Source organism: Mus musculus, chromosome 4 (assembly GCF_000001635.26).
Source record: "Mus musculus strain C57BL/6J chromosome 4, GRCm38.p6 C57BL/6J".
NCBI lineage: Eukaryota > Metazoa > Chordata > Mammalia > Rodentia > Muridae > Mus > Mus musculus.
The window spans coordinates 129,378,072-129,399,424 of NC_000070.6; the positions used below are offsets into that span (position 1 = coordinate 129,378,072).

Consider the following 21,353-nt stretch of genomic DNA (forward strand, 5'->3'; position numbering starts at 1 on the left):
ATTCTTTTAGTCGGGAGCTTAAATTTTAAAATTGTACTTTACGTTGGGAAAGGCGCCTCCGGAGGGCAGAAGGGCTGGATTTCTAATATGTGGAGATATTGGTTCAAGGAGAGAGGGAGGGACTTAGGCGTGCCCACAAATACTGTATACATGTGACATTATTGTACTTAAGTTTAGCGACGTAAAATGGGAGAGAGTTCCACAAAATCGCCCTTTGACGAAGCACTTAATTTCAGTTATAGCCTTTTAGAAACCTCTGTAGGTCCCCATCAAGCCCTTTGAAGAGGCAAGCCCGGAGGGGCTGAGATTAAGAGGCCGTGATTCTTTATATAAAACTAGTACAAAACAGTGTTTCGTGTTTTCAAATATAAAAATTGGTCGTAAAATCAAGTTTCTCTTCTGACGTGACCCTAATATTTATGGCACACAAATATCAGGTGATACATTTCCTAAAATAGTAAACCGCTGAATTTTCATACTGCTTAAATTCCACAAACTAAATTAGTTTTCTACTTCTTCACGCTGATTGTCAAGTAATGCGGAATGGGGGAGAAGATTCAAAGTCTCAAAGCATGCGTTTAATATTTTGAGGCGTTCCTCTCCCAAGCCTCAGTCAAGCCCATCAGGGTCCTATTTCTCCGATCTCCTCACTAAGTAACTATGTATTCGAACATCATTCTCTCTGAGAATACAATACAGTCATTTCTGAATGAAAAAAAAAAAAAAAGGAGAAATAAAAAGGAAAGGGACATGCCTGGTCCTAGGTATAGTGGAGGAGAAAGTTTATTATAGATATGTGGGAGAGCACAGCCAGAGGCAGGAACATCTGGGAGAGTACAGAGTGAACTGAGCTGTGCCCTGTGATGTGGGGTGGGGGAGGGAGGAGAGAGAGCAGCAGAACCAAGTACAGCAGGAGACCCAAATTACAAAGAGGGTAGGGAGCCAAAATGGTTGGATTATATAGGGAAGAATAGCTCAGCCCCCTGGACTGGAGGATTCAAGCTAGGGGGCCGGATATGCCAGCCTAGAGGACCCTGTAACAGGTATTGGACTGAGGGATGCTGGGAGAACCTGGTGGCCAGGTCAGCTTTGACATGTTAACTAGGCACCCCAGCTATTTGTCCCAGGTTTGACACCTAACAGTTTCTTAATGTCACACCTGTTTACCCCAGGGGTGCTCTGTGATTAAGATTCGTTTCCTGGACTTTTGAGGTAATGGGAGATAATGGAAGGAAAGGTAGACCAGTGCTTATTTGAAAATCACTAGGACAGGGCTGGTGAGATGGCTCAGCGGTTAAGAGCACTGACTGCTCTTCCAAAGGTCCCGAGTTCGAATCCCAGCAACCACATGGTGGCTCACAACCATCCATAATGAGATCTGACGCCCTCTTCTAGTGTGTCTGAAGACAACTACAGTGTACTTACATATAATAAATAAATCTTTTTTTAAAAAAAGAAAGAAAATCATTAGGACACCAGGTGTTGTGGCACATGCATGTAATGCCAGAACTCAGGAGGCTCTGAGTTCGAGACCACCCTGGTCTACATAGTTCCAGGACAGGCAGAGCTACATAGGAGACCCTGTCTGGGGGACACACACACACACAGAGAGCAGGCAGGTCTCTCTGTGCTGTTCTCTTTCAGCCAGGATTAAGCTCAAAACAACTAAGCCAACCAGGAGGATCCCTTTCCCGGTGGAGGCCCGGTGTGCAGGAGCCTTTTGCCTACACAGTTGTCTAAAGGGAAGTTGGAAACAATTCTTTAGCAGCTATTCTTGTCTGCTCCCAACCTAGGCCCCGGACAGGTGTGCAGGATGCCTTTGGGAAGCCCCTGGGCACAGTGGCCAGGGTTTACTTTGGCCAGGTCACCCTGTCCCTCTACGCCAAGCTTTCAGATAAGGGCCATGTGACTGAGGCTCTACAGGGAGCCAAGTTCAAGTTCCTGGCCACCAGAAGATCCATATCTCAAGGAAGTGGAGCTTCCCCAAATGTAATGCTGATGAATTTGAAGACGTGGTAGCTGAGAAGTGCCTTATCCCTGTTGGCTGTAGGGTCAAATGTATCCTCACTTGTGGTCCCCTGGACAAGTGGCAGGCCCTGTACTCCTGAGGGCTTCCACTGTGCTCTCCTATACCCCACCGAATCATACACAGTAGTAAATCTCAACAGTTTGGGGGGGAAAAGGTTTGGGGTTTTTTGTTGTTGTTGTTGTTGTTTGATTGGTTGGTTGGCTGGTTTTGGTTTTTTTCGAGACAGAGTTTCTCTGTGTAGCCCTGGCTGTCCTGGAACTCACTTTGTAGACCAGCCTGGCCTTGAACTCAGAAATCCACCTGCCTCTGCCTCCCAAGTGCTGGGATTAAAGGCGTGCACCAACATGCCCAGCTAAGGTTTGTTTTTGGAACAGGGTTTTACCCGCCTCTTCCTGCTGTCTTGGAACTTCTGAGTTCAGCCTATCCTGGTGTTTCAACCACCCAAGGAGCTGGGGAGGGAGGTGTGTGCCCCTAGGCCTAGCCAGAGGTTTTATTTTAGTGTTAGTGAATTAAAACTGTCAACAGAGCTAGGCATGGTGGAAGACCGGGCATTCTAAGCTAGCCTGGGCTAAACGCCACCTGGCCCTTTCCTCAAAAATAGATGAACAAACACAGAACAAGTTCGATAACCGTGTTCCAGAAGGGAACATAAGGCTGGCCATGAACTGGATTGCAAGGAAGAAGAAATGGAGTTTCTTTTATCTTCACCCTGCTAACTTCAGTAGCTCCCACGCTATTCAGCCACCCCCTCTTCCAGTACTTCTTTGGTCTTTCTCGCTGTTGTAGATCGTTGTTTTTCATTCTTAAAATTCTCCCTAGTTCATATTCTTACAGAGGAGAATTCATTCCAAGTTTTAAGTTTGTTTTTTTTTTTTAAATTTTATGTTCATGAATGTTTTTTTCTGGCCTGTATATCTGTGGACCTTGAATGTGCCTGCTGCCAGTGGTGAAGAACAGAGAGGGTATTCGATCCCCTGGGACTGGAGTTAGGATATTCATGAGCCACCTCAGGGCCCAAACCACGGTCCCTGTGAGAGCAACCAGGGCTCTTAACCACGAAGCCATCTCTCCCTCATCTCTTTCCAACTTTACAGAAATTTATTCAACACCTACGGTTGGGTTGGGTTTCAGATCTGGGACAAGAGTCTGAGATGCACACTTAGCATACCAAAGTGAACCTGGTGCTGCTCCCAGAAGCTCCCAGCATCCCTCCTTCGCTACCTGTTACAGGCACAGCTGGCCCACCCCGCCCTCTGCCCTGAACTTTCCAGCACAGAGGCTGCGCTGCCCCTCCCCCAGAAGCCCCTCCCTACATGATGCAGACATTTTGGTCTCCTCTTGCTCCCTGCCTTCTCCACATTTTCTCTCTCCCTGCGGACTTCCGAATTTTCTCTTTCTCTTCCCCGTCCCCTCTGTCTCCCTCCCTATGGTGACTTCCCTGTCTCATTCCTTGGGACCAGTGAACCCACCCAAGAGCTGCCCCCTCAATAAACCTGCCTTTGTATGATTTAGCTGGGATTGGCTGATTTCATCAGCAGAGAATAATTTATCAACCTACTAAGTGCAAGGTGTTTCTTGTTGTCTCTTGAAATACAATAGTGAAGCCGGGCGTGGTGGTGCATGCCTTTAATCCCAGCAGAGGCAGGTGGATTTCTGAGTTCGAGGCCAGCCTGGTCTACAAAGTGAGTTCCAGGACAGCCAGGGCTACACAGAGAAACCCTATCTCGAAAAAAACACAGACAGACAGACAGACAGACAGACAGAAAGACAGTAGTGAATAAAAACTCTTAGCCCAGTAGGGCAATAATCCAGCTCTCAAGAGGCAGAAGCAGGAGGATCTCTTGCAAGGATCCGTGATTAGCAGAATAATGATACTGGAGACTCAAATAGCTAGCGTGTGCAAAAGCAAAGAGTTTTGTTTTGTTTTTTTATTCTGCAGAAGTCCAGCATGCAGGGGTCTACCATTTACCAAGATGGAGACACCCATGTGAGCGCACAGGCACAATTTAAAGCAGATTAGAATTCCTGGGGGGGGGGGGGATGACCTTTATCTTGATTGGTTGGCTCGATCTCTAGGAGTATGGGTGTCTTTGGGATTGGCTAGGGCTCTGGAGACTTCCCAGAACTGTTGGGGGAGCCTGGAAACTGTTGCTGGGGAGCCTGGAAACTGTTCCTGACTCTTTGCTCTTGCGGTGGTCACGTGGTACGGCGGCTTCCGATGGAGAGGCAGCTTCTGATTGGCTGCCCCGGGCCTGGTATTATTATTATTATTTTTTTTTATTTAGTAACCGACTTGAACAGTCTTGCCCAGGCCTAGAAATTTAGGTCTAGTCTCCACAACTACCAGTTTGAAGCCTGTCATGGAGTCAGCCTGTCTCGGTCCTCTCTGCGTTCCAGGCCAGCCTAGTCTACAGAGCGAGTTCCAGCACAGCCAGGGCTGTTACACAGAGAAATCTTCTCTTGAAAAAAAACACAAAAACAAGAGTCAGGCATGATGGTGGTTGTGTAACTGTCCCTCTGGGATTAAAACATTCCATCCCTCAGGGAGTCAAGCAACAGAAAAATAACTTCAAGAACTCCCTGAAACTGGACAGATTCCCCAAGTCCCTCCCTGCTGCAGGAAGCAGAGCTGAGCTTTACAGACTCAGAGCAGAAGAGCTGTCCTGAAGAGATGTAGTTCAGTGGAGGTACCAGGGAAAGGACTCTCTCCAGCCTGCAGGCTGTCACTCCTGCTGGCTGGGCCTGGATGGTGCCTGAAGGCTGCAGTGGGCTCCTGCTTTCCCAGCTCCTGTGAGCTTTCACTCCTGTTGGATGGTGCCTTTCAGTCATTTCTGCTGCTGTAAGTAGCCCATCACCCACATTCCTGTAAGTAACCCCAATGAAGTTCATTGTTTCACCAAGCTGGACTCTGGTGGTTTCTGTACTTTAGCCTGTCATGGGTTTCCTATCTGGGTGGGTAGAGAGGAGTATGCTGTGTTCCCCAGGAAGAGTTTTTGTCACACAACAGTGACACACATCTTCAATCCCAGTACCTGGGAGGCAGAGGTAGCCAGAACCACTGTGGGTTCAGGACAGCTTGATCTACATAGATAGTACCAGCCTATCGGGACTGTCAAAAAAAAAAAAAAGAAAAAGAAAAGAAAGAAAGAAAAGGAGGAGCTTAGAAGACCAGTTTATGTTGTCTGTTTGTTTAGTTTTAGTTTGGTGGAATCAAGAGAGTCATAAAGACAATAAAAACCAGCTTGGAGATGCTGAAAATGAGGTATCTCTGTGCTAGAGGCAGACATCTTCATCCTTTCCTTATGTGTGTCATACAGAAGGACATCTTCATCCTCTCTGTTTGCATGTCCTCCAAAACCCATAATTTTGAGAATTCTTTACCTTGTGGTTAACTGGTAGGAAGTAGAGCCTACCTTCTGCAATAGAATATGAAAATACCAATGGCTCGATTTCCCAGAATTCCTTGCAGATACAAAGGCCATTGTGTACACTTTGACAATCAGATGTACCACTTTGAAGAGGGAGTTACAACACCAATACCCAAGAACCACAGAGGACCCTTTCCCAGCAGCAGCGACAGTTACAGCAGTAGCTCCGGGTGCCATGGGACCATGCCTGGAATGGTATCACCATCACCTCGGTCCAATGCTCTTGTGCTGGCTGGCAGTCCCTGGTTGCCAAGAGCAGTGTTGGTGTCCTCTCTGGGACAGTTATGCTATGACTTTGGCTATTGTTCCTGGCTGCCTTCCATCCTTGTGTTTGAACTCTTCCTGTGAACTTCTAATATAAATTCATTTCTGCTTAAGTTAGAATCTTTTTTTTTTTTTTAAAGATTTATTTATTTATTATATGAAAGTACACTGTAGTTGTCTTCAGATACACCAGAAGAGAGCATCAGATCTCATTACGGGTGGTTGTGAGCCACCATGTGGTTGCTGGGATTTGAACTTTGGACCTTTGGAAGAGCAGTCGGGTGCTCTTACCCACTGAGCCATCTCACCAGCCCCTTAAGTTAGAATCTTAATAAGTAAGTTGTTTGAGATAAATATTAGTCATCGACAGCTGTTGGTAACACAAGCCTTTAACTCTACTGCTTAGAAGGTCTCAAAAAGCAAATTGGGAAGGAAAGTGTTCTTTTGGCTCACAAGGACCAATCTCAGGCCACCTTTGAAACCCAGGGCAGGAGCCTGAAGGCTGGAACTGAGGCAGAACCTAGAGAGAGGTTACTACTGCCCTGTAGGAGCCACCTCCATTCAAGGCCAGCCTGGATTCTATGAGACCCTAGCTCTTGAAACACAATTTGTCAGCTGTGTTATATAGATCTGAATGAAATCATTCATTTGGGTAGCGAGAATCTGAACCGAGAGGAGAGAGTTTGGATCTAGGGAGGGGGGAGGGAGAATCTGAACCGAGTGGAGAGAGTTTGGATCTAGGGAGGAGGGAGGGAGTGTCCTCTGCTTTACAACCAGCAGGGAGACAAGCTGGGGGAGGGAAGGGTGAAACTCAATTCAGCCCAGTCTAGGAAACCAGCGCTGAGCCAAGACTTCCAGAGCCTGACCACCAGTTTGTTTATTTTAGCACAGTGCAAATTTGGAAGAAGCTTTCTGATAACCATGAACTCATTTCCTAGAAGACGACAAAGCTTAAGACGTGCTGACACTGAAGTTCTTTATAAAGTACATATGGCTTTGTTGTCCATGAGATTTTTTTTAATATTATTTTTTTATGTATGTGAGCACACTGTAGCTGTCTTCAGACACACCAAAAGAGGGCATCAGACCCCATTACAGATGGTTGTGAGTCACCATTTGGTTGCGGGAATTGGACTCAGGACCTCTGGAAGAGCAGTCAGTGCTCTTAACCCCTGAGCCATCTCTCCAGCCCAAAGCGTTCCTGTTGATTTAGAAACAATGCTCAAGGGTCTAGGGAGAAAGACAGAAGCAAACATGATCCATCTGGGAGCCAGGACTTGGCCTGGCCCTGCGATAACAGAGAAGTCACTTTGGCTGTTGTAAAGCAAAGCAAAAAATGACATCTCTCAAAGATGAGTTTTACAGCCTAGAAGTAACGCTCAGGGTCTGGAGAGATGGCTCAGCAGGTAAGAGCACTGACTGCTCTTCAGAAGGTCCTGAGTTCAAATCCCAGCAACCACATGGTGGCTCACAACCATCTGTAATGAGATTGGATGCCCTCTTCTGGAGTGTCGGAAGACAGCTACAGTGTACTTACATATAATAAATAAATAAATAAATCTTAAAAAAAAAAAAAAGTAATGCTCAGCTCAAGGTGTGAAAGGGAGAGGGGCTAGGACAAGTGAAACATAGTTTCTGGGAGATACAGGCTGTCATTTGACAGCCCAGGACCAACAGCTTGTAAACTACATCCATTCCCAGCATTCTAGGAGAAGGGCAAATTGAACATAGTGCTCCTTTGAAGGACACCTGCGAGTTTAGCGTTCCTGGCGTCTGCAGTGCTTACCTGTGTGCTCAAGGACTTTTCTGAAGGGATCAAGCTGGAGTTTGGTTTGGTTTGGTTTGGTTTGCTCTTTTGTTTCCTTGGCACAAACCGGGTTCTTATGGGAAGAGGAAGTTCAGTTGAGAAGACACCTCCATCGGATTGAACTGTATACGCAGTCTGTGGGGGCATTTTCTTGATTGACGGTCAATGTGGGAGGACCCGGGTCACTGTGGGCAGTGCCACCCCTGAGCAGGTGAGCATAGTCTGAGGAAGAAGGTAAGCTGGGCAAGCCATGGGGATCGAGGCAATAAGTAATGTTCCTGCTTCCAAGTTACTTCCTTGTTTGAAATCCTGCCCTGGCTTCCGTCAGTGATGGGCGGTGATCAGGACACGGAAGCCAAGTGAAACCTTTCCTCTCCAAGTTGCTTTTAACCATGGTGTTTATCGCAGCAATAGAAAGCATATTAAGGTAGGCGGTTTTGTTTTGTAGTGGATCTCCCCATGTAGCCGTACTAACCTTGAATCCCCTCCCTGCCATGGCTTCATAAGTGCTAGGATTACAGACATGTGGACATGTGCCACCCCTCTTGTCTGGGACTTTTTGTTTGTTTGTTTTGTTTTGTGTTGTTTTTCGAGACAGAGTTTCTCTGTGTAGCTCTGGCTGTCCTGGAACTCACTTTGTAGACCAGGCTGGCCTCGAACTCAGAGATCCACCTGTCTCTGCCTCCCAAGTGCTGGGATTAAAGGTGTGCACCACTACCACCCAGCTTTTGCTTTTTTTTTTTTTAATTTTATTTTTATTTATTTATTTATTTCATGTATATGTCGAGTCCTTCATCTAATAGACAGAAGAAGATGAAATTGCAAGTGAATCTGAGAAGAGACTGGGGGAGGGGCAGACATGGGATGATAGTCACTGAAGCTGTAGACTTTTTTTTTTAAGAATTATTCATTTTATGTGTATGAGTACACTTCTTCAGACACATCCGAAGAGGGCGTCAGATCTCATTACAGATGGTTGTGAGCCACCATGTGGTTGCTGGGAATTGAACTCAGGCCCTCTGGAAGATCAGTCAGTGCTCTTAACCTCTGAGCCATCTCTCCAGTCCCGAAGCTGTAGACTTTAAGTCAAGAAGGTAGAATTGGACAGTGGCAGTTAGTGTTGCCGAGACATCGGGTCTCAGGGACGCTGTCTGCTAGTGATAACAACCTCCTGAGGATTACTGATCTCAGAGAGCGTTATCAAGCTTGAAAGTTAGTGATGGTCTGAGCACACAGGAATAGAGCTCCATTTCTGTACCTGCAGCCACCAATTGACACAGAAGACTTCTAGGAACTGGGCAGCTATGGAAGGAAGCAGTTGGGTAGCATCAGATCCATTGGCTGTAAAGGTGTCTCTGATGCTATCTACATGGTCGTGATATCAGATCCCCCAGGGTGAGGGATTAGGTCCAAGACTGCTCCCTCCAGATGCCAATTGCAAGCACAAGGTCATTTTACTCGAACTTCTGACCTGGTTCTAAAACAAGCTCCCCACAAGCCACTGGGGGAAACACCCAAGTTCTCTGGTTTATCATAAAGATTTTCAAGGGTGTGAATGAGAATAGAGAGATAGCTAAGGCAAGTTACAGGGAAGGCACACAAAGCTTCCATGCCCCTGGATGCCCTGCCCTCCAAGAACCATGCTGTGTGACTGTCTTAGTTACTTTTCTACTACTGTCATAAACACCATGACCTGGACAACTTAAAGATTTATTTATTTATTTATTATATGTAAGTACATTGTAGCTGTCTTCAGACACTCCAGAAGAGGGGGTCAGATCTTGTTACGGATGGTTGTGAGCCACCATGTGGTTGCTGGGATTTGAACTCTGCACCTTCGGAAGAGCAGTCGGGTGCTCTAACCCACTGAGCCATCTCACCAGCCCCGACCTGGACAACTTAAAAGAGAAAGCTTTTCAGCCGGGTATGGTGGCACATGCCTTTAACTCCAATACTCAGGAGGCAGAGACCAGCCTGGTCTGCAGAGAGAATTCCAGGACAAACAGGGCTACATAGAGAAACTCTGTCTCAAAAAACAAAAGGGGGGGGGGGCTGGTGAAATGGCTCAGTGGGTAAGAGCACCTGACTGCTCTTCCGAAAGTCCGAAGTTCAAATCCCAGCAACCACATGGTGGCTCACAACCATCTGTAACATGATCTGACGCCCTCTTCTGGAGTGTCTGAGGACAGCTGCAGTGTACTTACATATAATAAATAAATAAATAAATAAATAAATCAAAAAAAAAAAAAAAAAAGATTGTTTAATAAATAAAAAGGAGGAGGAGGAGGAGGAAGAAGAGGGGAGAGGAAAGGAAGGAAGGAAGGAAAGAAAGGAAGGAAGGAAGGAAGGAAGGAAGGAAGGAAGCTTTACATTGGCTTACAGTTTCAGAGGGTTAGAGTTTACAAGGTGGAGCAAAGTCATGGTAGCAGGAACAGTTGAGAGCTCACATCTTGATCCTCCAAGCAGGAGGCAGAGAGACAAAGACAGTTTGAAAATGTTGACCATCTTTTAAAACCTAAAAGCCACCTGGGCAGTGATGGCGCATGCCTGTAATCCCAGCACTTGGGAGGCAGAGGCAGGTGGATTTCTGAGTTTGAGGCCAGCCTGGTCTGCACAGAGAAACCCTGTCTCGAAAAAAAACAAAAACCAAACCAAACCAAACCAAACCAAAACCTAAAAGCCAGCCCCCAGTGATACACCTCCTCCAAGAAGACCACACCTCCTAATCATCTTCCTACCCCTGCCTCCAAACAGAGCCCTCCTGGTCTGTCTAGAGGCTGTGGGAATGTCCAAATTTCTGAGGTCTTAAGCAGGCCCTAATGAATTGGCGCTGGTTAAGTTAGAAGTGGGACCAATCAGAGACTGTCCAAAGTTACCTTTGGTTCTGGTTGCTATGGCGGTCTTCCCAGGCTGCCTGCTGCTGCTTTTCCAGCCCAGTGTCATCCAGCCATCAGCTGTCAAAAGCTAGAGTCCTTGGACAGCTAAGGTTTTGTCTCTTCTGTGGCTTCTTTGCCCCGCCCCCAATCATGTTTCCAGGCAACATGAGAGTCCCAGCCCAGACTGGAGAAACTCCTTACCAGGGTCCCTTTGTACCAAGATCAATATGAGACCCTGAGAGAGAAAGACAAAGAGACATCGATAGAGGTCTCCGGAATAAGCTACTCTTGAGAGATTTGCTTGTAAAGAGGATGCTGCCTTTCTTCTCACTGTAGTAAACCAACTGAAACTTGATGTTATGACGTTAAATCTCGTTTATTTTGTGCATGGATCCTGTGAGTTAGGAATGTAGCAGGCTATCAGCAGGGATGGCTTGTCTTCCATTCCACGATGTCGGACTTGCCGGCTGGGGGAAGTTGATGGAAACTGAAATTATCTGGAGGTTACTTCACTTCTAAATTTAAGACTAAGACGGGGACAACACACAGACCTGCTTTAATCACAGCTCTCGGGAGGCAGACGCGGGAGGGTCTTGGAGAGTTAGAGGACACCCTGGTCAATCCCAGGACAGCCAAGGCTAAAATTGAGACAGGGTAGTCCTTGAGAAGTTGGTATCAGCTGCAGAAGCATGTACACACTAGCAGGAGTTGTGTTACTTTGCTGTGCCATAATCGATCAAAGCACATTGAGGCGGAAGTTGCTGTATCTTTTTTTTTTTAAAGATTGATTGATTGATTGATTGATTATCCATAAGTACACTGTAGCTGTCTTCCGACACTCCAGAAGAGGGAGTCAGAGCTCATTACAGATGGTTGTGAGCCACCATGTGGTGGCTGGGATTTGAACTCAGGACCACTTGGAAGAGCAGTCAGTGCTCTTAACCACTGAGCCATCTCCTGAAGGTGCTGTCTCTTAACGGGAAATACGTAGGAATTAGGGACTATGTTCTAACATAATTCCAGGTGAGGAGAGAGAGTGGTTGTTAGACAGTGATGTAGACAAAAGGATTTTAAAGACATGTTTAGCAGGCTGAAGAGATGACTCAGTGGTTAAAAATACTGGCTGCTCTTCAGAGGACTCAGGTTCAATTCCCAGCACCCACATGGCAGCTCACACCTGTCCATAACTCCAGTCCCAGGGGATCCAACTCCTCTCTGACCTACTTGGGCATCAGGCACATGAGGTGTGAGTAAAGACAGGTAGGAAAAACATCCATTTACATAGGTTTTTTGTTTTCAAGACAGGGTTTCTCTGTGTCACTCTGACTGTCCTGGAACTCATTCTGTAGACCAGGCTAGCTTGGAGCTCACAGTTACTGGGATTAAAGGCATGCACCACCACCACCTAGCTAGAATACATTAAAAAACAAAAAAAACAAACCAAAACAAATAAAACAAGTTAAAGCACTCATAGAAGCCATGAGGATAAAAAGGACATCTTTAATTAGTACACAGAAGAAATAGGTTTGTTTTTGGTTTTTTTGTTTTTCGAGACAGGGTTTCTCTGTATATCCCTGGCTGCCCTGGATGGAACTCACTTTGTAGACCAGGCTGGCCTGGAACTCAGAAATCTACCTGCCTCTGCCTCCCAAGTGCTGGGATTAAAGGCGTGTGCCACCACCGCCCCTGGCGAAATAGTTTATAGTGGCTTGTTTTCTAAGAATTTCTAAGAATGGTTCTGCGGCAAAATACTGATCCCAATATCCCCATCTCCAGTCTGTAGGTCAAGGTGAGAGCAGAGATAGGTGCGATGACGTCTAAATGCCCATAAATAGTTTGGCATGCTCTCCTGAAGGGGAAGAATCGAGCCGCTGAAGACTGCTGACGTGGGTGTGGGCTAGACCTAGTGACTTGCTTCTTAAAATAAACTAAAGTAGAAATAATGGTGTGTGGCTTTAAAGACTTGGTCGCCAAGATAAAGCAGCTTCCGGCTTGTACTTTTCCGTCTTGAATAAGTTACACTGGGGGAATCCTGAAGAAGCCCTGAGGAGATGAACTGAGGTCTCTGCCAAAAGCATGCGAGTGAGTTGCCAGGACAGGGAAGGGTTCCGCGGTTTACAGCTTATAGTTGATTGTGAAGGGAAGCCAGGGCATGAACCTGGAGGCCTGAACTGAAGTGGAGAACATCAAGAATCGCTGCCTACTGGCTAGGTTCTCCTGCCTGTTTGTTTGTTTGTTTGTTTGTTTGTTTGTTTGGTTTTTCGAGACAGGGTTTCTCTGTGTAGCCCTGGCTGTCCTGGAACTCACTCTGTAGACCAGGCTGGCCTCAAACTCAGAAATCCGCCTGCCTCTGCCTCCCGAGTGCTGGGATTAAAGGCGTGTGCCACCATGTCCAGCTCAATCTCCTAAATTAAGTCTAAGTTCTGCCATGTTGACAATAAAGATTGGCAGACTCACTGATGAGAAAGCGGCCATCTCACCAAAACAGATTTAGGGCTCCCTCCTGTCAAAACTGTGACACCAGGTGCTGGAGAAAGTGCTTGTGCTCCTCTTGCAGAGAACTGGGGTTCCATTCCCAGAATTCACATCCAGCTGCCCACAGGGGCCTGTTAGTCCAGTTCCACGGGATCTGACGCCCTCTCTGGCCTGCTTGGTCATTTGTATACACACACACACACACACACACACACACACACACAGAGACACACAGAGCAACACTCTTTTTTCCAGAAATAGAACATTAAGAATCCATTTGTGAAGTCAACCTCCCATGTTTATATCAATTGTATAAACATGTTTGCATTTCCTTTCCATACTTCTCGCAGACCACAGACACAGATCATCCTTCAAAGCACACTTGACTACGACTGTCCTAAGGCTTGTTGAGAAATGACATGTGTCAGAATGTGGACTTCCCTCCAGCTTTGCCAAGTGACTTTTCGTTTTGTTTGTTTTGTTCTTCTAGACAGGATTTCCCTGTGTAGCCCTGGCTATTGTAGACTCACCCTATAGGCCAGGCTGGCCTGGAACTCTTAGAGATCCACTCGCCTCTGCCTCCAAAGTGCTGAGATTAACAGCATGCCCACAGCTTGCTATGTGTCTTTTTGTTTGTTTGTTTGTTTGGTTTTGGTTTTTTGAGACAGGGTTTCTCTGTGTAGCCTTGGCTGTCCTGGAATTCACTCTGTAGACCAGGCTGGCCTCGAACTCAGAAATCTGCCTGCCTCTGCCTCCCAAGTGCTGGGATTAAAGATGTGCACCACCATGCCCGACCCTGCCATGTATCTTTTAAGGCCTGCTTGTGGATGAAATATGTTCCCTGTCCACTCTTCAGGCTTGGTGTATGATACTGGATCCAGTGACGTCATAAGCAATGACAGCATGCTTGTCCTGAGCAGAAGAATGAAGATGCACCATGGAGAGTCCCATCATCCCTCTTGCCTTTCCTCTCTGCTATAATGTGATTTGCCCCCCACCCCCACCCCCAGATGTTAACAAGTCAGTTCCTGATAGGCTACCAACAGACCAAAGAAACAAGTCCACTGAAGTACAATGTGGTTCAAAAAGGAGTTTATTGGGATTATTAATGGGACCATGGGTGAGGGGTTACTTACAGTGATTCCAAAAAGTCTACATTCTGGAAAGTCCCCTTCCATTGCGGATCATAACACCATGAAAGCCTCACCGTGGAATCCCTCCTTTTAGTTAACCATCTGCCTCTCTACACTGGAGCACCCCCTCCATTCCCTTCCAGATCATCTGCAGGTGGGGGGAGGGGCAGGAAGGACAAGTGGGTGGAGCAAACTTCACCCTCCTCCTACTAAGCAGTGTTAGCAGCTCACAACAGTTACCCTAAACCTAATTACTGCTATTATGTGGTACCCGGGCTCATCGCAGGTCCCAGGTTCTGCCTCTCTTTGCTGGCAGTGTCTGGATACTGCCAATTTACCAGCTCAGAGAGGAGATCAGGGACAGGGGTCTGAGGTCCACATCTCCCCTCAGGGCATCTGTATGCCAGGCAAGAGAGGGAAAGCAGAGCCCAAGACAAACAGGATCTGGTCCATTGGGAGCGAGTGCCAAGACCCAGAGGGGCAGAAGAGAAAGGCCTTCTTTGGAAGTCGTAGGTCGCAGCTTGTTTAAGCAAAGGCCTTCCCTGTGGCAATCTTTAATGAAGCAGCTCTCTGACATGATCCTTGCTGGCTAATATTGCTTTACTGGGGGTGGATGTGAGCCAGGGATTGTATACTTTTAGGGGGAAGAGCATGAGACTATTCAGGAGGGGATTGGCTGAAGGCTAAGGCTATCTGGACACCCCATCAGCGTGGAGAACTCCAAGTGCTATGCAAGGTAGTCACTATACATTATACAAGTGTAATGTGGTCCTCTCAGTTGGTGGTCGTGGTTATGAGTTCTAGAGCAGGTGATGGAGGCTGGGAGAGGGCAGCTCCACGCCTACTGTCTCGGATCTCTCGGATTTCCAGAGTTTGAGTACACTCCACTCAATCAGTTCTTATGCCCACCTGGTATCGCCATCCCACGTGCCCTGAACTATGATTTTGCTTCTTTACCAGGATTTTGATCCAGATTTATCTCCATTCATGCCAGTGTTTGGAGGACGGTGGGATGCCCTATGGGAAACAAAAACATTCTACAAGATGTAATAGGGAGATGACCCAGGTGGAGGTGACTTCCACAGCACAGCCTGGGTCAAGAGAGACACAGAATCTGACCTGAAATCACAAGCGTATAACAGAGTAAGAATCGCCTGTGAGAAGTTATGGTGGCTCAGGTGTGTGATGCCAGCACCCCAGAGGATGAGACAGAAGGATCTAGCACTGAATGTAAACCCAGGCTTCAAGCAAGGGTTGAAGAATGGCTCAGCAATTACGAGCACATTATTGCTCCTGCAGAAAACCCTAATTCAATTCCCAGCACCCAAATCCGGTAGCTTACAACTGCTCAATACTCTAGCTTCAGGGAGCTGACATCTCTCTAACCTCCTTGGGTACACAGACAGACAGACAGACAGACAGACAGACAGACACACACACACACACACACACACACACACGTAAGTAAGTAAATGAAAAAACAAAACAAAACAAAACAAAAAAAAAACCCAAAAGATTGCTGGGGAGGTGGCACATACTTTTCATCCCAGCACTTGAGAGGCAGAGGCAGGTGGATTTCTGAGTTTGAGACCAGCCTGGTCTACAAAGTGAGTTCCAGGCCAGCCAGGGCTACACAGAGAAACCCTGTCTCAAAGAAACAAAAACTAACTAACTAAATACTAAAAACAAAGAAGAGAAGAGGAGAGGAAAGGAGAGGAAAGAGAAGAGGGAGAGGAGAGGAGAGGAGAGGAGAGGAGAGGAGAGGAGAGGAGAGGAGAGAAGAGAAAGAGCCAACAGGAAATTTATGCCAGTGTTGGTTATTGTAAGCCAAGGGTTGGCAAATTACAGACCATGGCTCAACCCAGTCTCTCTAACATTGTTCTCTTTTTACATCTTTTGTAGGTTGAAAGCAACCAACAGAAGAATATTTCTGTGGCAACTGAAAGGTATCTATGGATTCAGATTTTGCTTTGAAAAACCAACCTATGGGAACACAGCTCTGTCAGTGGCTTTTTTCTCTCTCTGACCCAGTGCCTGACCAACAACACTAACTGGGGGAAGAAGGGTCTACTTTGCCTCACAGTTGGAAGAGATGCAGTTCACCCTGGTGGGCAGGCAGGGCAGCAGGAGGCACTGAAGCAGCTGGTGAGACTGTGGCTGCATCCGGAAGCAGAGAAAGAGGAATCCAGTGCTCAGCTCTGCCATTGTCTTCCTGACTCAGGCCAGGACCGGTCTGTGGGATGGCGACACCCTCCTAGACACACCCAAAGATCAAGACGGCAATGAAGATGAACTAAGACATCAACCATAGCTGCTCTATTGTATGTTACCTATGTGACTTCTGTGCAATTATGTCAGGGCTGAGTGGGTTACAACACAGGGTACACCCAGCCCCCTGGGCATTTATTACCTGGCCCTTTATGGAAAAGAAAAAGTGCGGGCCTCTGTTGTATGGGAAGGTTTTCAGAGTGCCAGTTAGCTCACTGGAGATGAGTTAACGGAGCATGTGAATAGCCACAGGGAAGGGCTTGCATGCACCGCAGCTCACTGTGGGTCCCTCCCACTGGCTGTAAGTGTGTGCTTGCATACCCCGAGCTGTGTGATTCCTTGGCCTTGTAAGTCCTGGAGGAGAGGCTGGCAGAGGGAAACCCTCCCTCCCTCCCCTCCCTTCAACTTTCCCCGGAGCCGGACTTGGCTCAGCCTTGGTGGTGATTTCAGTCACCTGCTGGTAACCTGGGCTTTACTCGACTCCCACCGTGCTATAAACTTCATAACATAGAATGTACAGCCGTTTCCTGTCAGCAGGCTTATGGTGATGCAGGTGGTGATGTGTGTGGTGTATGTAGATAGATGTGTTGTGGGCGTTGGGAGATGGGGTCAGTGCTCTAGGGTATTGGGGTTCCTCTATCACCTCTGCTTGTTTTCTCTGACACATCATCTATCGCTGACCAGGAGTACGCTTCTCTCTCTCTCTCTCTCTCTCTCTTTCTCTCTTTCCCCACCCCCTCTCTCCTAGCTAGCCTCAGAAATCCTCATTGTGTACATAGGTGCTTTACAGACCTGTTTTCACAAGGTCTCTGAAAACTAAACTCTGGTCCTTTTGCTGGTACTGCAAGCTCTCAGAACCACTGAGCCATCTCTCCAGACCTCACTTAAACCATTTAAAAATTATTATATTCAAACTGTGTGTGTGTGTGTGTGTGTGTGTGTGTGTGTGTGTGTGTGCAGTGCACACACAGAGATCAGAGGACAATTTGCAATTTGTGGGGTCAGTTCTTTCCTTCCTCACTAGTTAGGTCCTGGGGATTGAAATGTGGGTTTTGTTGTAATCCCAGACCTCAATGGTGGAAGAAATACATACATACATACATACATACATACATACATACTACATGCATGTATATTTCAAGCTCGTCCTTAGTTACATATCAAGTTCAAGGCCAGCATGGCCTTCAAGAACTCAGTCATCAAAAACTAAGAGGCTTTAATCTCAGCACTGGCAGAGGTAGGCAGGTTACTGTAGTTTGAGGCCAGCCTCATCTATATAGCAAGCTCCAGGCCAGCACAGTGAGACCCTATCTCAAAAAAACAAACAAAACAAAAAAAAAACCAAACAACAAAATTGGAGCCAGCAAGGCAGCTCAGTGGGTATGGACACCTAATACTAATTCTGAAGACCTGAGTGTGGTCCTAGAGCCCCAGATGGTGGACGGAGAGCATTGACTCCTGTGGTCTGTCTTCCCCTTGACTCCTGCCTCCAGATACAAACCAGATAAAACCCCAGAAGTGCCCAGTAAACACCAGTAGGAAGGCCAGTGTTGGGGGCTTACTACACAGTGGGTAAGACATGATCCTGCCAGTGTGTACGGGGTTTGGTTAGGGAGAAAGGGGCAGAGGAGGAAGCCGGCAGAAGACAGGAAGCTGTCTTCAGGGGAGCCCTCGCCCGGCCTACAGCGACCCTGGCGCTTGTGTGAATGGGGGCACAGCTCAGAAGTGGGGACCACCTTCTTGTCCCAGGCAGCTAATAACCTAAGTCATCACATCACCAGCCTGTAGCCGGGGACCAAGGGATTCACCCAGGGTTTCACCCAGCCGGGGCCGGTGAAAGACTCGAGCATTTGGAAACGAGAAAATAAGCTAAGGAAGACAGCTGAAATATCGCAAATATTTTCCTGGGTAACTGAAGTGGAGAGTCCCAAACTGTTTGAAACCCAGGACTTAGGTTTATTTGAAGCAGATCCTATAGAGTGCACTGCGGTCTGTCAGCGGGACTCCTTTTTTGACGCGATCCAACCTGGTCGCTGCAATTCTGCGTTGACTTTCCTAGCCAAGCAGACGACCATGTGTTCACTGTGCATCCGCTCAGCCAGCTATGGAACGAAGGACGATGGTTCCTGCTTCTTGATGTACTTTTCAGGGCTGGTTTCTGATCCACTTTGGGGGAGAGGGAAACAAGAGTGGAGGTAATTTCGGGGAACGCCCCAAAATGCCACACATGAACATTTTACGACAATTAAAAGACCATCTCGGTAGAGACAGGTGGATTTCTGAGTTCGAGGCCAGCCTGGTTTACAGAGTGAGTTCCAGGACAGCCAGGGCTACACAGAGAAACCCTGTCTCGAAAAAACCCAAAAAAACCAACAACAAAGACCATCTCAGCCGGGGGTGGGGATGGGGGGGTGCACGCCTTTAATCCCAGCACTTGGGAGGCAGAGGCAGGTGGATTTCTGAGTTCGAGGCCAGCCTGGTCTACAGAGTGAGTTCCAGGACAGCCAGGGCTTTACAGAGAAACCCTGTCTCGAAAAACAAACGAAGAAAAAGACCATCTCATCTTTTGTGGTGCTGGTTTCAATGTAGAACATGCGGTGCCATGAGAAGACTCTCTTGGGACTGAAGAGAAGTACAAAACAAACAAACAAACAAACAAACAAGGAGATGTAAACTTTCAGCAGAGGACAAGTGAGCAGAGGCGATAAGGAAGTGGGGAAAGGCCAGAGCAAGAGAAACTTGAAAAGTCTTTCAAGGGAGCTCTCAGAGAGCCAGGAGAGAGGGTGCGGCCACCTTTGAAGGTGGTGCCAGAGAATGCATGTTTGTATAACTCTTTACTGACCTTAAAGTGTGATCACATTAGGGAGTATATTCTACTCAGCAGAAAGATTCTTTTCATATTTATTTGATGATGGTTTCTTGGGGCTGGAGACTTTTGGCCTGATTTTTCCTTCAGACCAGAATCCAGCTCTATCCTCTCTCTCCATGAGACAACCTCGGCAGCACAGGCAATGTGACTGCAACTGGGGATGCCATGAATGTATAAATAAACATTGAATTCCTAAGACAACAACAACAACAACAAAATCCAGGGCCTAGAGAAATGGCTCAGCAGTTAAGAGCACTGGTCACTCTTCCAGAGGACTTGAGATCAGTTCCCTACACCCACGTGGTGGCTCAATCATCTATAACTCCATTTTCTGGGTATTCCATGCCCTCTTCTGGTCTCAGCAGGAGTACACATACATAGCACACAGACATAGAGGCATACACTCACATATATAATAAAAATAAGCAATTTTTTAAAAGAAAGGAACCTGAAATATCTTCTTACTCATTTTTAAACTTTTGATACATGCTCAAATGATAGTATTTTGAATATGTTAAATACATATCATTAGACTATTGGTATTTCATTATTTAACATTTAAAATGCATGTGTATTTATGTGTGTATATGTGCATGCAGGTGTGCAGGTGAATTTGCACATGGGTGTGCATGTGTACATTGTGAAGAGTCCAGAGGACAGCCTCAGGTTTCATCCTCGGGAGCGTTCTCCACCTCCTTCGAGACAGACTTTCCCATTAGCCTGGATCTCATTGTTAAGCCAGCCTGTCTACCTAGCAAGGCCGAGGTGTCCTCCCGTGTCTGCCTTCACAGGGCTAGGATCATGAGCCTTACCATGCCCAGCCATCTCAGGGCTTCTGGAGGCTGAACTCAGCTCTTTATGCTTGCAAGGCAAGCACTTTCCTGTCTCAGCTAACTCTTTTTCAAAAGATTCATTTACTTTATATATATGACTACACTGTTGCTATCCACTTTAGCTGTCTTCAGACACACCAGAACAGGGCATCGGATCTCATTACAGATGGTTGTGAACCACCATGTGGTTGCTGGGAATTGAACTCAGGACCTCGGGAAGAGTAGTCAGTGCTCTTAACCTCTGAGCCATCTCTCCAGCCCCTCAGCCAGCTCTTAAGCTTCATTTTTTTTCTTTTAAAATATGGCCAGACATTAGGAACTGGAATAGTGACACAAGCCTTCATGCCAGCACTCAGGAGGCAGAGTGGATCTCTGTGAGTTGGAGGACAGCCAGGTCTACAAAGTGAGTTGTAGTTTAGCCAAGAGACCTCCTGTCTCAACAAACATGTTTATGTGTGTATATAGGCACATACACATACACGTATGTATGTATGTATGTATATACACACACACACACAATTAGAGTGGGATGGGATATGCTGTTGTATGCCTTTAATCCCAGCATCAGGAGGCAAAGGTATGAAGAGCTCTGTGAGTTCCAGGCTAACCAGAGTTGCATGGTATGAGAGACGACCTCTCAAAACAAAGCAATAAATAGATAAAGTAAAATATGTATATGTGTGTGTATGTATATATGTGTGTGTGTGTACATGTGTATGAATGTATTTGTGCATATGTGTGTGCATGTATACATGTATTTGTGATGGTTTGTACTTGCTTGGCCCAGGAAGTGGCACTATTAAGAGGTGTGGCCTTATTGGAGTGGGTGTGTCACAGTGAAAATGGGCTTAATACCCTCACCCTAGCTGCCTAGAAGTCAGTCTTCCACTAGCAGCCTTCAGATGAATATGTAGAACTCTCAGCTTCTCCTGCACCATGCCTGCCTGGATGCTGCCATGTTCCTGCCTTGATGGTAGTGAACTAAACCTCTGAATGTGTAAGCCAGCCCCAATTAAATGTTGTCTTTATGAGAGTTGCCTTGGTCATGGTGTCTGTTCACAGCAATGAAAACCTAACTAAGACAGTATGTATGTGTGCATAAGTGTATGTGTGTGAGTACATACATATGTATATGCATCTTTGTGCATGTGTGCATGTGCACGTGTGTGTGTTTGTAAGCTAAAGGTGTGTGTGTGTGTATGTGTGTGTGTAAGCTAGAGGTCTGTCTCAGATGCCCTTTGTCAGGAGTCATCCACTTTGATCTTTTTAAAAGATTACTTATTTTATGGGTCTGAGTTTTTTCCTGCTGGTGTGCATGTGTGCCATGTGAGTGGCTGGAGCTCAGGGAGAGCAAATGGAATGAGATCCCCT

General features: G+C 46.7%; 1 long non-coding RNA gene across 1 annotated transcript; it reads left to right on the top strand.

Annotated features, from left to right (window-relative positions):
* The first annotated feature begins 4,647 nt into the window (after window positions 1-4,647).
* On the top strand, window positions 4,648-21,015 carry C330020E22Rik (RIKEN cDNA C330020E22 gene). The gene is made up of 3 exons (NR_151530.1): window positions 4,648-4,894; window positions 15,915-15,958; window positions 16,044-21,015. It is a non-coding gene; the product is annotated as an RIKEN cDNA C330020E22 gene (long non-coding RNA).
* The last annotated feature ends 338 nt before the right edge of the window (window positions 21,016-21,353 follow it).